At 50.0% G+C, this 10,862-nt stretch overlaps 1 protein-coding gene across 1 annotated transcript in view; it reads right to left on the bottom strand.

The window, feature by feature from the left end:
* Positions 1-6,010: 6,010 nt before the first annotated feature.
* Positions 6,011-10,862, bottom strand: part of LOC123465559 (liprin-alpha-1-like) — a gene marked incomplete in the record, with an annotated part of 992,590 nt that continues 987,738 nt past the window's right edge. The window contains 1 exon segment of the mRNA XM_045164820.1: positions 6,011-8,172.

The following is a 10,862-nucleotide window of genomic DNA, read 5'->3' on the forward strand; positions in this document are numbered from 1 at the left end:
CAGGACGGGAGCTCAGGTGGTGGTCTGAATGAGGACAGTGTCAGTCACAGGAGGGGACAGAGTCTCCTGAGAGGAGACCCCTGCGGAAAAGGGAGGGTCAAGAGCGAACCCGAGAGGCACAGGGCCGTCACCATCAGGAATGTGCCCCGCCCTGGGCAGACCTCTACCAAGGGCAGGAAGAAAGCTCCCACAGGAGTCAATCTGTAGAGATGGACGTTTTCTAAAATCACTGAGGTCACTGAGCTCTTCTTCCCCAGCACCTGAAGTTCACCACTAAACACAGGCACTGAACCCAGTGGTATTCCTTTAAAATCATCCTTGCAACTCTTTCAAGACAAGAGGCGCAGGGCTCCTGAAACTGACGACATGCACACAGGCCGCTTACTTGCGGGCGTCCCTGATGTCCTCGTGCGTGGCTGTGCACAGCGCCCCCGTGTGCAGGCGGTCCAGCTGAAGGGACCGCGGCGAGGCGGGGGGTGAGGTTTCACATTTGATGGCAGTCTTATCACCTCCTACCTCTTCCCGTAAAGCTGGCAGCTGAGGGAGTGAGGTAAGTGTACAACTGGCTAACAATAGACTGAAAAAGGTAATCACACAGGCTTTACATTATAACCAGAAACTTATTTGAAAATCTATTAGCTATGCTTTCCACCAAGTACAAAAAAACCCCTTGTCCTAGCTTAATGCCATCTTAAAGGACTGTGTTGTTCAAGAGAAGCGGGGCTATGGAGCAGCGAGAGCATCTGACTGAGTGCAGAGACCCTGGATGGGAGCCTCCCTGCAGCCGGGCTCTGCCCTCCCTGGAATCCAGCGACCAGATGGCCCCACTGGGAAGGACAGCAGAGCGACACTGGCATCGTGAACCCTGCATGGCATGAACTGCCCTGATGAAATGACTGTGCTCATTGCCAGATGCTGCTCAGAAGTACCACAGCTAGAGTAAGAAACCTCTCAGCAAAGCCATCCAGATCTTTCTGTTTGAAGGAGAAAAGGACACAGCTTGTGCCACCACCCAAGATCGTTTGTAGTGATGATGCAGGTTACTGGAACCCATAACAAGAGAAACACAGAAAAGGTACCTAACCCCTCCACGCAAACACCATGTGCCTGGCTGGTATTTCTCGGTAACATACAGACTGGGGGCTACCCACTGAAGTGCTTACACACTGTTCGAGTGTAATTCGCTCACAGTGGTTTCCATAAAGCACCCCCACGTCCTCACTAAGAGATGATCTTGTATCACCCTAGAGGGGTGGGAGGTTCAAAACGGAGGAGATATATGGGTACCTATGGCTGATTCATGTTGAGGTTTGACAAAAAATTCTGTAAAGCAATTATCTTCCAATTAAAAAATAAACTAATTAAAAAAAAAAAAAAAAGAAGATGATCTCTCCTGGACTCCCATCTGCTGGTCCTGGGTATGAGGGCAGGAATGACAGTGGTGGGAACCATGTGGGGAACAGATTAACCCCTCAGGGTCCAGACAGGTCTCACTGATACATCTGGGTGTGTGGTTAAGCCAGGGGAGGTTTTAGGAGACATGCATGGCATGTATTTTTATAAACAATGAGTGTGTTGTTTTAACCAATTAACCTGTGCCTTTTTAGTGGGATCCTGTAAAGAATACTGATCCCGTGCAGCCCCACAGGAGCTTGGGGACAACACAGTGACTTAGTGCAAAATACAGCTGAACTCGTTTAACAGCAGCTGGATAAACTGGGCACCCTGCCCTGAGCTCTAACAAGAACCCTCACACAACAAAAGGCTACAAAGGCTAGAAATTATCCACACGGAACTGAACAGGGGTCAATCTCAAATTCAAGTTAAAATAAGCATTTATAAAAATCAGAAAACAACAATGAACAGAGCAGAGAAGTGAGACACCTGGGTTGACTATGGACTCAGTGGAGACAAACACCTGCCTCAAAGTCAAGGCCCAAGCCAGCCCCTTCCCCCGGGCCTCCTCCTGAGGAAGGCCTCTGGGTCTGCAGCCTGGCTTCCCTCCCCCAGGATGGGAGCCATCCCAGTGGTGCCCACGTGGCTAGGATGGGCAGTGCCGTGTCCTCACTGAACAGGAGGGCAAAGCAGGCCACAGAGCGGGCGAGCGGCACACCCAGGTCACCAACCCCAGGGGGACGGCGCTGCTCTGCTGTGCCCAGCAGAAGGGCTCCTGGGCACTGAGCTGCCTGGAGTGTGGCCGCCCAAGTCCTGCGGGAAGGCCCAGGATTGCTCGGTCATCAGGCTGGGAGTAGGAGAGGGACAAGGAAGGCCAGTCGTTGGGGCACTGGACTCCAACAACAGGGGCTCATCCAAGTGACCCAAAGGGAGAGGTAGTGAGCTCCCTCCTGATGCTCCCTCCATCAGGGATGCCGTGATGGACACGAGAGCCTCTGGAGGAAAGCGGGCTAGATGGCACCACAGTTAAGTGTCCAGGCTCTGATCAGACCAGTCTACACCGTGCTGCTGGGTGTGAGAGCCTGGGCAGGCTGCCCAGCCTCGCTAAGCCTCAGTGTCTATGTCTGCTGAATGGGGATAGCAGCAGCCTGGACCTCACCTGGGGATGAGATAACAGACTCGGAAAGCACGTGTCTGGTGCACAGAGTCTCCTGCACATTGCTACCCACCATCATTAAATTGGCTTCCCGCAAATCTAACATCTATGGCTCTGATTCAGTCATTTCTTATAAGAAAACACTAAGCGGAAATTCCATGGTGGTCCAGAGGTTAAGACTTGGCATTTTCACTGCCGGTACACTGGTCTGATCCCTGGTTGGGGAACTAAGATCGCATAAGCTGTGCAGCATGGCCAAAAAAATAAGTAAAGAGAATTTTAAAAATAATAAATAATACTATGTCTATTATAAACAAGCATGAGATGGTCAGAAGGCAAACAAGTGGGAGAAAGGCAAACTGTTACAATTGTCCCAACGAATGACCTATTTCCAACAGAACCATCAGCACATTTTAAGTGGTGGGTGAGTTTCATTACTTCCATTAAAACGTCAATTATTCACCAGGACATAACCACACAGTGTTCATTCACGTTAAATGATAAGGACTCTTTAATACTTCACAGAGAAACAAAGGCCTGCTAAATTACTAAATAGTTTACCTTTCGACGCTGCTTCCTTAAATCACTAGGCTGATAGATGCATGCAAAGAAATGAAGAGAAACCAGATTTATTGCGACTTTGAAGCTAAAATTTCAAGAATCCGTATAGGCAAATACAGTAAAGCAAAAATGAGGGCAAACATGTAAGTGACATGAAGATTTAGAGAACATGTGACTGGAAACAGAACATTTTTTTTGACCACAGAAGTTAAGTAAGCTATTCAAGATTTACTAGAGAAACACTATAAATTATTACTCAGGAAGATACCATTCTATTACAACATCATGATTTATTAAAGCACAGCATTCTGTACAACAAAGGGCCTTAACAGTTGTCTATTCTCAGCCAAATTTCTCTATAAGTTAGTTTCTCTTAATAAAAAACATGTTATACTTTAAATTAGTAATTTAACTGAGGAGGAAGTTACCATAATACCTATTTTAACATTGAACAAATCTAACCACCTATTGGACATTAATGTAAAATCCTGACATAGAATTTGATTTAAAACTTCTCAAAATAAATTCATTAAAGCAAGTTCCCTGTGGAAATATGTAAGAATGAAAGCTAGCATAATAGCAGGTGCAGTCTTTACATTTTATTAACCATAGAAGATACTTTTTTAACGAGTCTAATAGAGACATTAACTGTGCAAAAGCTGATGAGATTTACAGTCCTAAATACAAGCACCAACACAGAAAGGATATTGTGTCAGTTCAGTTCAGTCGCTCAGTCATGTCCGACTCTTTGGGACCCCATGAATTGCAGCACGCCAGGCCTCCCTGTCCATCACCAACTCCTGGAGTTCACCCAGACTCACATCCATCGAGTCAGTGATGCCATCCAGCCGTCTCATCCTCTGTCGTCCCCTTCTCCTCCTGCCCCCAATCCCTCCCAGCATCAGAGTCTTTTCCAATGAGTCAACTCTTCACATGAGGTGGCCAAAGTACTGGAGCTTCAGCTTTAGCATCATTCCTTCCAAAGAAATCCCAGGGCTGATCTCCTTCAGAATGGACTGGTTGGATCTCCTTGAAGTCCAAGGACTCTCAAGAGTCTTCTCTAACACCACAGTTCAAAAGCATCAATTCTTCGGCGCTCAGCCTTCTTCACAGTCCAACTCTCACATCCATACATGACCACAGGAAAAACCATAGCCTTGACTAGACGAACCTTTGTTGGCAAAGTAACTGCATAGTGATGCACTAATTCAAACTTACTGCTATGGGGGAAAAACACCATTTAATGAGACATGAAGACAAAGCACAAACCCGACTATGGGGACACACGCTGTGGACCACAGCAGTGCTATGACCAGAGCAAGTGGGGGAACGGGGGAGGGGACATGGATGGGTAAACTACAGCCTCGGGGGCGTGGGGGATCTGGACTGATGAGAACTAAGCAGAGAACAGGATGGGACAGGAAATCAAAACCAATGATGAAAGCAAACACACCACCAAAGAACTACAATAGCAAGAAAAACATACAGAACTGTTCTTTTACAAATACTCGGAAAGAAATCAAGCATCAAACCACAGAGAAATCGTCAAAGAATTTTAAATATCAACTAATTAGCCAATGATGCAAATTATAAAAACAGTCTGTCAAAAGACCACAAAATGGACTACTTACCACTTCACAGGCCGCTAAAATGATTCACAGTTAATTTAATTATAAGCTGACTAACAATGCAGCTAACATGAAATGGGTGGTAACAGAAAAAGATAATACAAGTCCACTTACAAAGCAGAGTGTTGTACACGTGATTTCATGGGATAAATAGGAATGCACTCACAAAACCTAAGCTAAACATGCAAGAAAGCTGGAACATGTGCTTTAGAGCCGCACACACTGTCATCAAAAGCCCTAGGTCATCATCCCAGTTTTAGACCCGGAAAAGTGAGGCAGCCCGATGTCCTCCCTGGGGCCCTGGGGCACCGGGTTTTTAACCTGGTTTCACACACAGAGCTGGCCTGAGCGCGCGGCCAGGTCCATCAGCAAGCAGACCAGTGTAGATTCTTGGTTTTGTTCCCACCGCATGCCCTGCACCCTGCAGCCAGGCATCCCCAATGGAAAATGTGCTGCATGGCTTTCCCATGCCATGAGAGCTGCCTATGGTTACTTTCACGAAGCTGTCTGCTCCCTGAGAACAGAAACTTCCCTGCAGCTGCTGTGCCCAGCACAGGCCAGGCCCAACGTTACAGAGGCAGGCTCTGGCTGAGTTCATGATGACGTGCTAAGTAGTGGTCCAAATATCAAGACTAATTTGTCACTGTGCCATTGTGGAATGATTAAAGACTAGGCAGTTTAAAAAATTTTAGACCTCTGAGCATAGCAAATGTACCTGATTTTCTTCTGGGTAAAAAGAGAAAAAAACAAACAAAAAAGAAAACCAGTGTGCTCGGGGAGAGATGTGGCAGGGAGGAGGCAGAAGCATACCAGAGTCATGATGCCCAGCTGGTCTCCCTCCTGGGCTGGGCTGTGCTGCCTCCTTCGGGGCTTGGAGCTCCCACTGCTGGGTGGGCAGGAGCAGGCACATGAGGAGGCAGGATGCAGGTTGAGGGAGCTCACTGATTTAAAACGACAGAGGTATGTGAGACAGCAAAAGAAACACAGATGTATAGAACAGTCTTTTGGACTCTGTGGGAGAAGGAGAGGGTGGGATGATTTGGGAGACTGGCATTGAAACATGTATAATATCATAAAAGAAACAAATCACCAGTCCAGGTTCGATGTGGGATACAAGATGCCTGGGGCTGGTGCACAGGATGACCCAGAGGGATGGTACGGGGAGAGAGGTGGGAAGGGGGTTCAGGATGGGGAGCACATGTACACCCGTGGCGGATTCTGTTGATGTATGGCGAAACCAATACAATATTGTAAAGGAATTAGCCTCCAATTAAAATAAATAAATTTTAATTAAAACAATTAATAAAATACAATGAAAAACTAAAAAATAAAAATAAAAAAATAAAACGACGGAGGTTGCCTAAGCTCCCCCTGCCCTCCCTGCTCTCAGTCTCCTCGGCCCACTGCTCCGTGTTCTCCTTCTCTTCTTTGATCAACCTAAAATAGAATAAAACCCGTCACCTGCCTTTGTCAGCAGAGGAACGTGTCTGGACAACAAATTTGGGCTGGCATTCTGTGTCATGATTAGCAAATTCCAGAAACAGTTGCTCAATTAACATCTCAGCCAAAAGGTTCTACTTTTCCTCTTTTGAATATTCTCAAACTTAGAATAACTTAGCATTGAGTCTTACAAACTGGCCCTGATCATTCACACTTGATTTCACTTATTTACTCTAACATTCTGAAGGGGCCCTGGTGGCGACTCTCTCTCTGTGAGGAGATACCTGAAGTTGACAACCTTTACCTCCCCTGCTCTCAGGGCAGAGATGCACGTCAGTGCCTCAAGTCTTTTCCACTGGGAATCGGGAACTCTGTACAATCAAAACAGCAATCCACAAACAAGCTGGAGTTTCTAAACACAAGTCTCCAGACCAGATGAAGTGCTGAGTTGATCTTTTTTTTTTTTTTTTTTAAGGTTGTATATGTACAAACGCATCACTTGATGAAGTTCTCCACCAGCTTTGTGTGAGTTTCTGGATTCATGTCAATGTGCTGCATTAACCTAGAATTCACAGTTTCTGCTCTTCTCCCCTAATGTGTTGTGGATGATTTTATATAGCAGTTTAAATACATGATTATGCAAATAAAATGATTTTCAAATTAAAATACAAGATTCTTACAGGAAGTAAACTCTCCAGCTTCACTTCTACTTATACATCTTGAAAGTTTTTCACTGTTGATAACAAGTTGATGGACAGAATTTACCATTTACATCAAGTCAACTTGTCGCATAAGGAAAAATCACTTTTACCTGACAACTTGCTGTAAAAATAAAAATATTAATATATAACCGTTCCACACTTCTGCGGGGATGTGGAAAGACCATCTTTCTGAGCTCATCTGTGCTCAAACACGGCCCACAAAGCTGTCTGTCTCGGCTCAAATGGGCAGGCAGCACCACCTGCGTTTGCTGCTTGTCCCATTCACCCCCTGCCTTTCCCCCGGTCCCCCCAGCTCGGCCGAGAGGAACCGGCACCTTGGCCTGGGCTGACGTGACGAGAACAGTCTGAGCAGCAGCTCTGCCTGGTCCTGTGCAGGGCCACCGGCCTGCGGCCACTCTGAACGTGGACTCGGGACACGGGCATAGCTGTGCGGGTGTGGCACCAGGCAGGCCTCAGGGCCCCCAGCCACCCAGACCCAAGGCCCCCTGCTCACCACGAGGCAGGCCTTTGGATTCTATCCCGTTTTGTAAATTGTTATAACTGCCAAGACGGTGTCTAAAGAAAACATCTTAAATATACTGATGAGATGAGAAAAACTCAAACACATGTCCTTGGACCACTGTCTTACAACAAGCCCATCTTCACACTGTATTAAGTTAAAAAGGAAAATGCGGATCTGAGTGGGAATTTGCCAACCCCAAAACCCCAGCTTTCACCAGGTGGCTTTTCACCAGAACGTGGGGAGCTCCGAGGGACACAGGAGGGTGCACGGGCTGCAGGGGACACCGCCTTGGCACCTCACCCACCTTGGGGCTCAGAGCTGAGGGGGGACACCCCACAATGCCCCCCCACAGAGTGCTGACACCACACCGTGGACAGAACGCCCCGGCTGACTGAGCTCTATAATCAAAGGCAATCTCAAAACTGAAAATTCTTGAAGCAGACCTGAGGTCAGGTTTCTTACTATGGAACACTCAGACGTCCCTAGGAGAAGACAGCTCCTCAGAGAAACCGAGTTTCTGGGGAGCTGAGTTCGGGATCACCCACCGGATCTCTTCATTGATGGCGTCCAGCTGCTCCTGCAGCATCACAGTCAGAGTCTTGGCACTGGTCTGCCCGCTGGGCGACAGCTGAGTGGCCGAGCTGAAGAGGGTGACCCTGTCGCCCTCGCCATCAGACACGCCCTCGACACTCTCGAATGCCTGGACCGAGCTGGCCAGCACACTGGCTTGCTGTGCAGCTCCCAGTCCTGCTCCTTCAGGGTCTGCACCTGGGCACGAGAGGACCACGTCTCGTCAGCGACATTCAGGGCAGCTCAAGTCTATCAGGAACTGAACCCAATTTTACATGGAAGCCCTGACTGTGGATAAATGGGCCATGCTCATGAGACACTGCCATCTCTTAAGCGAGCAGGACTGAAGAAACGGGCAGGGGGAGAATCCAGTTCCTAGATGGCCTGGTGACACTCAGGTCTCAGCGTGGACGGCAGGCAATCCTATGAGGTTATTCACAAGGGTGGGCTGATGGAGTCAGAGACAGAAACCGAAAATTACAAAAATACATCCATGCCTCCATCAGCCAGGCTGGAGGAAAATAAGAAAAAAGAACCCTTCAGCTCGGCAGCCGCTGGGTCCCTATCAGCGGTCATCACTGGTACCAGTTCACCGGAGAGTGCCGTCCTCGCAGGCTCCCAGCCCTCCGTTTCCCAGGCTGGTCTGAACACCCACAGACAGGAGCAAGCAGGGGCAGCCAGGGGACGGGAGGGCCAGCCCCCCTGTGGCTCTCCTCTTGGGGCACAGGCCCTCGGGCTGTTCTGGGAGACAGCTCCTCGCACCGCAAGGGTGGCTCTGTCATCACAGACACATGGGAGAGTGCCCGCGGGGCCCCACACCACCCTCCCGCTCTCACACCTCACACCTTTCCCTCTGCAAATCTCTCCACTGCCACACTGTCACCCAGGTCCTGCCTTCTTTCCCAGACATGACCTCAAAGGAACTGAGGGGCAGCCTCGAGGTGCTGGCTTGCTGGCTCCCTGTCCCCTGTGGCCAGTGCCCTCGCCTCCTGTCTTCATCACGACCCCGCCCCAGGGCTGGGCTACCCCCTTCGCTGGCTCCAGGACCACCTGCCATCATTCCTGCTCTGCTCCAGCGAACCAGCTGCCTATGGGTTCACCCCCATCAGCCTGGTCAGCACGTCCTCTCCCTTCTCTCGCCTTCCAATCGCACAAGGGGAACCAGCAGATTCCTCCTCCAGGGCTCCCTGCAGCACCCACTGTGGGTCTCTGAAAGCTCCCTGGGAGCAGCCTCTATGGTCCCCCTCCCTGCCCGGTCTCCAGCTCTCTGCCAGCAGGTGGTGTGCCCCGCCCTGCAGGGCAGCTCCCTGGGGGCTCGAGGAACCCATGTTACCAAGCCCCCTCCCCTCCTTGCCCCCCCCCCCCACGCCCCACCCCCCAGCATGTCTCTCCCTGGGCTCCAGGCCCTGCCCTCCCTGCGGTTATTCCTCAGTCCCTTGCACCCCTTCTCAACCTTGGAATGCGGGGTGCCCCACAGCTCTACCCTTGCACCCCATCTCTCTCCACCAGCACCCGCCTGGTGACTTTACTGTGCTCATGCCTTTAAATGCCATCTGTATGCCCATGACCCCAAGTCCACCCTGAGCTGAGTGAGTCCTCTCCCGGATACAGGCTGAAACATTCAGCTGCTCTTCTAACACGTCCCTGGGACACCCCATGGGCTCATCCACCTCAACAGGGCTGAGGCCCGGCTCTTAGCTCCCCGCCCTGGCAGCTCTCCTCACCACAGGAAACAGGCTCTGGCCTCAAGCTGCTCAGGCCTGAGCCCGGGCTCCTCCCTGATGCGGCCCGCTCTCTCCCTTGTCCCCGCTGGTTGACACGACCCTTTTTCTATCTCCGAGTGGCTACTTCTCTTCCTGCCTCCGGGTCTCTGGTTCAAGGTCACCCTCCTGGTGTCACCTCGCTGGCCACCCTGTTCACACACGATCGTCCCCTCCTCCTCGGAAAACTCAGGCACTCTGGTCTCCTTTCCCTGCTCATTACTGTCCGACAGGCTGCGTAGGTTTAGAAAGGGGTCCACAAATTCTTCCATTCTCCTCCCTTCAAGAGGCAGAAGGGGCAACCCCTGCTCAGCCCCTGAGCGAGGCAGGACTTCGCAGCTCACTCTCGCAAACAGAAGTGAAGGTGTGCAGCCTCGAGACCAGGGCGCAAAAGGCCCCGGGCTAAACCCCGTGCTCTCGCTCTCAGGGTGTTCTGAGGAAAGCCAGGCCATGAGGAGGTCCACACGTAGGGACCTGGGCCTGCCCCAGCAGCCAGGTGAGTCTGAAAGCCTGCAATCCAGCCCTGGGGGGCCTTCCCGTGTCTGTGCCCTCAGGAGGCCCTGAACCAGGCCCGCCTGCTACAATGCACAGGCACTGTGGACTGTGAGCTGCTCACTGGGAAATCACTAAGCTTTGCAATGATTCGTTACGTAGCAGTGGATAAAGAACACACACGGTTTTTAATTCACTGCTGGAGTCCTACTTCTGACCATGTCTGGCCCAAACTAACTGCTCAAGAATATGGAAGCTCAAAACACACACATGTATGAAAAAATACATGCCATGAATGAGGTGAAAATATAAAGGCACTTAAACTTCCAATGAGAATTCTCACTATAAGCTGATGGATATGTGTATCCATTTACTCGTAGAACGATTTCAAAACTGTGCTAATTAGTACCATGCTGGGCCTCACAGTAGGCCACAAGTTATCCAAATTGGTTATTTTAAGGAAAAAAAGCATGCCTTTAAAGTAAACTCTTAGCCAGAAAAAGGAAAATGGGAAGACGTAAAGCAATCTATCAGAGCTTTGCTCCAAACCCATCTCAGGACTACAGTGTGAGGGGGCAGGTGCCTCACAAGGTGCCCACCAGGGACGGGAAGGGGGCGGTGGGGTCCTTGCCTCAG

This window comes from Bubalus bubalis, chromosome 1 (assembly GCF_019923935.1).
Source record: "Bubalus bubalis isolate 160015118507 breed Murrah chromosome 1, NDDB_SH_1, whole genome shotgun sequence".
NCBI classification, from domain to species: Eukaryota; Metazoa; Chordata; class Mammalia; order Artiodactyla; family Bovidae; genus Bubalus; species Bubalus bubalis.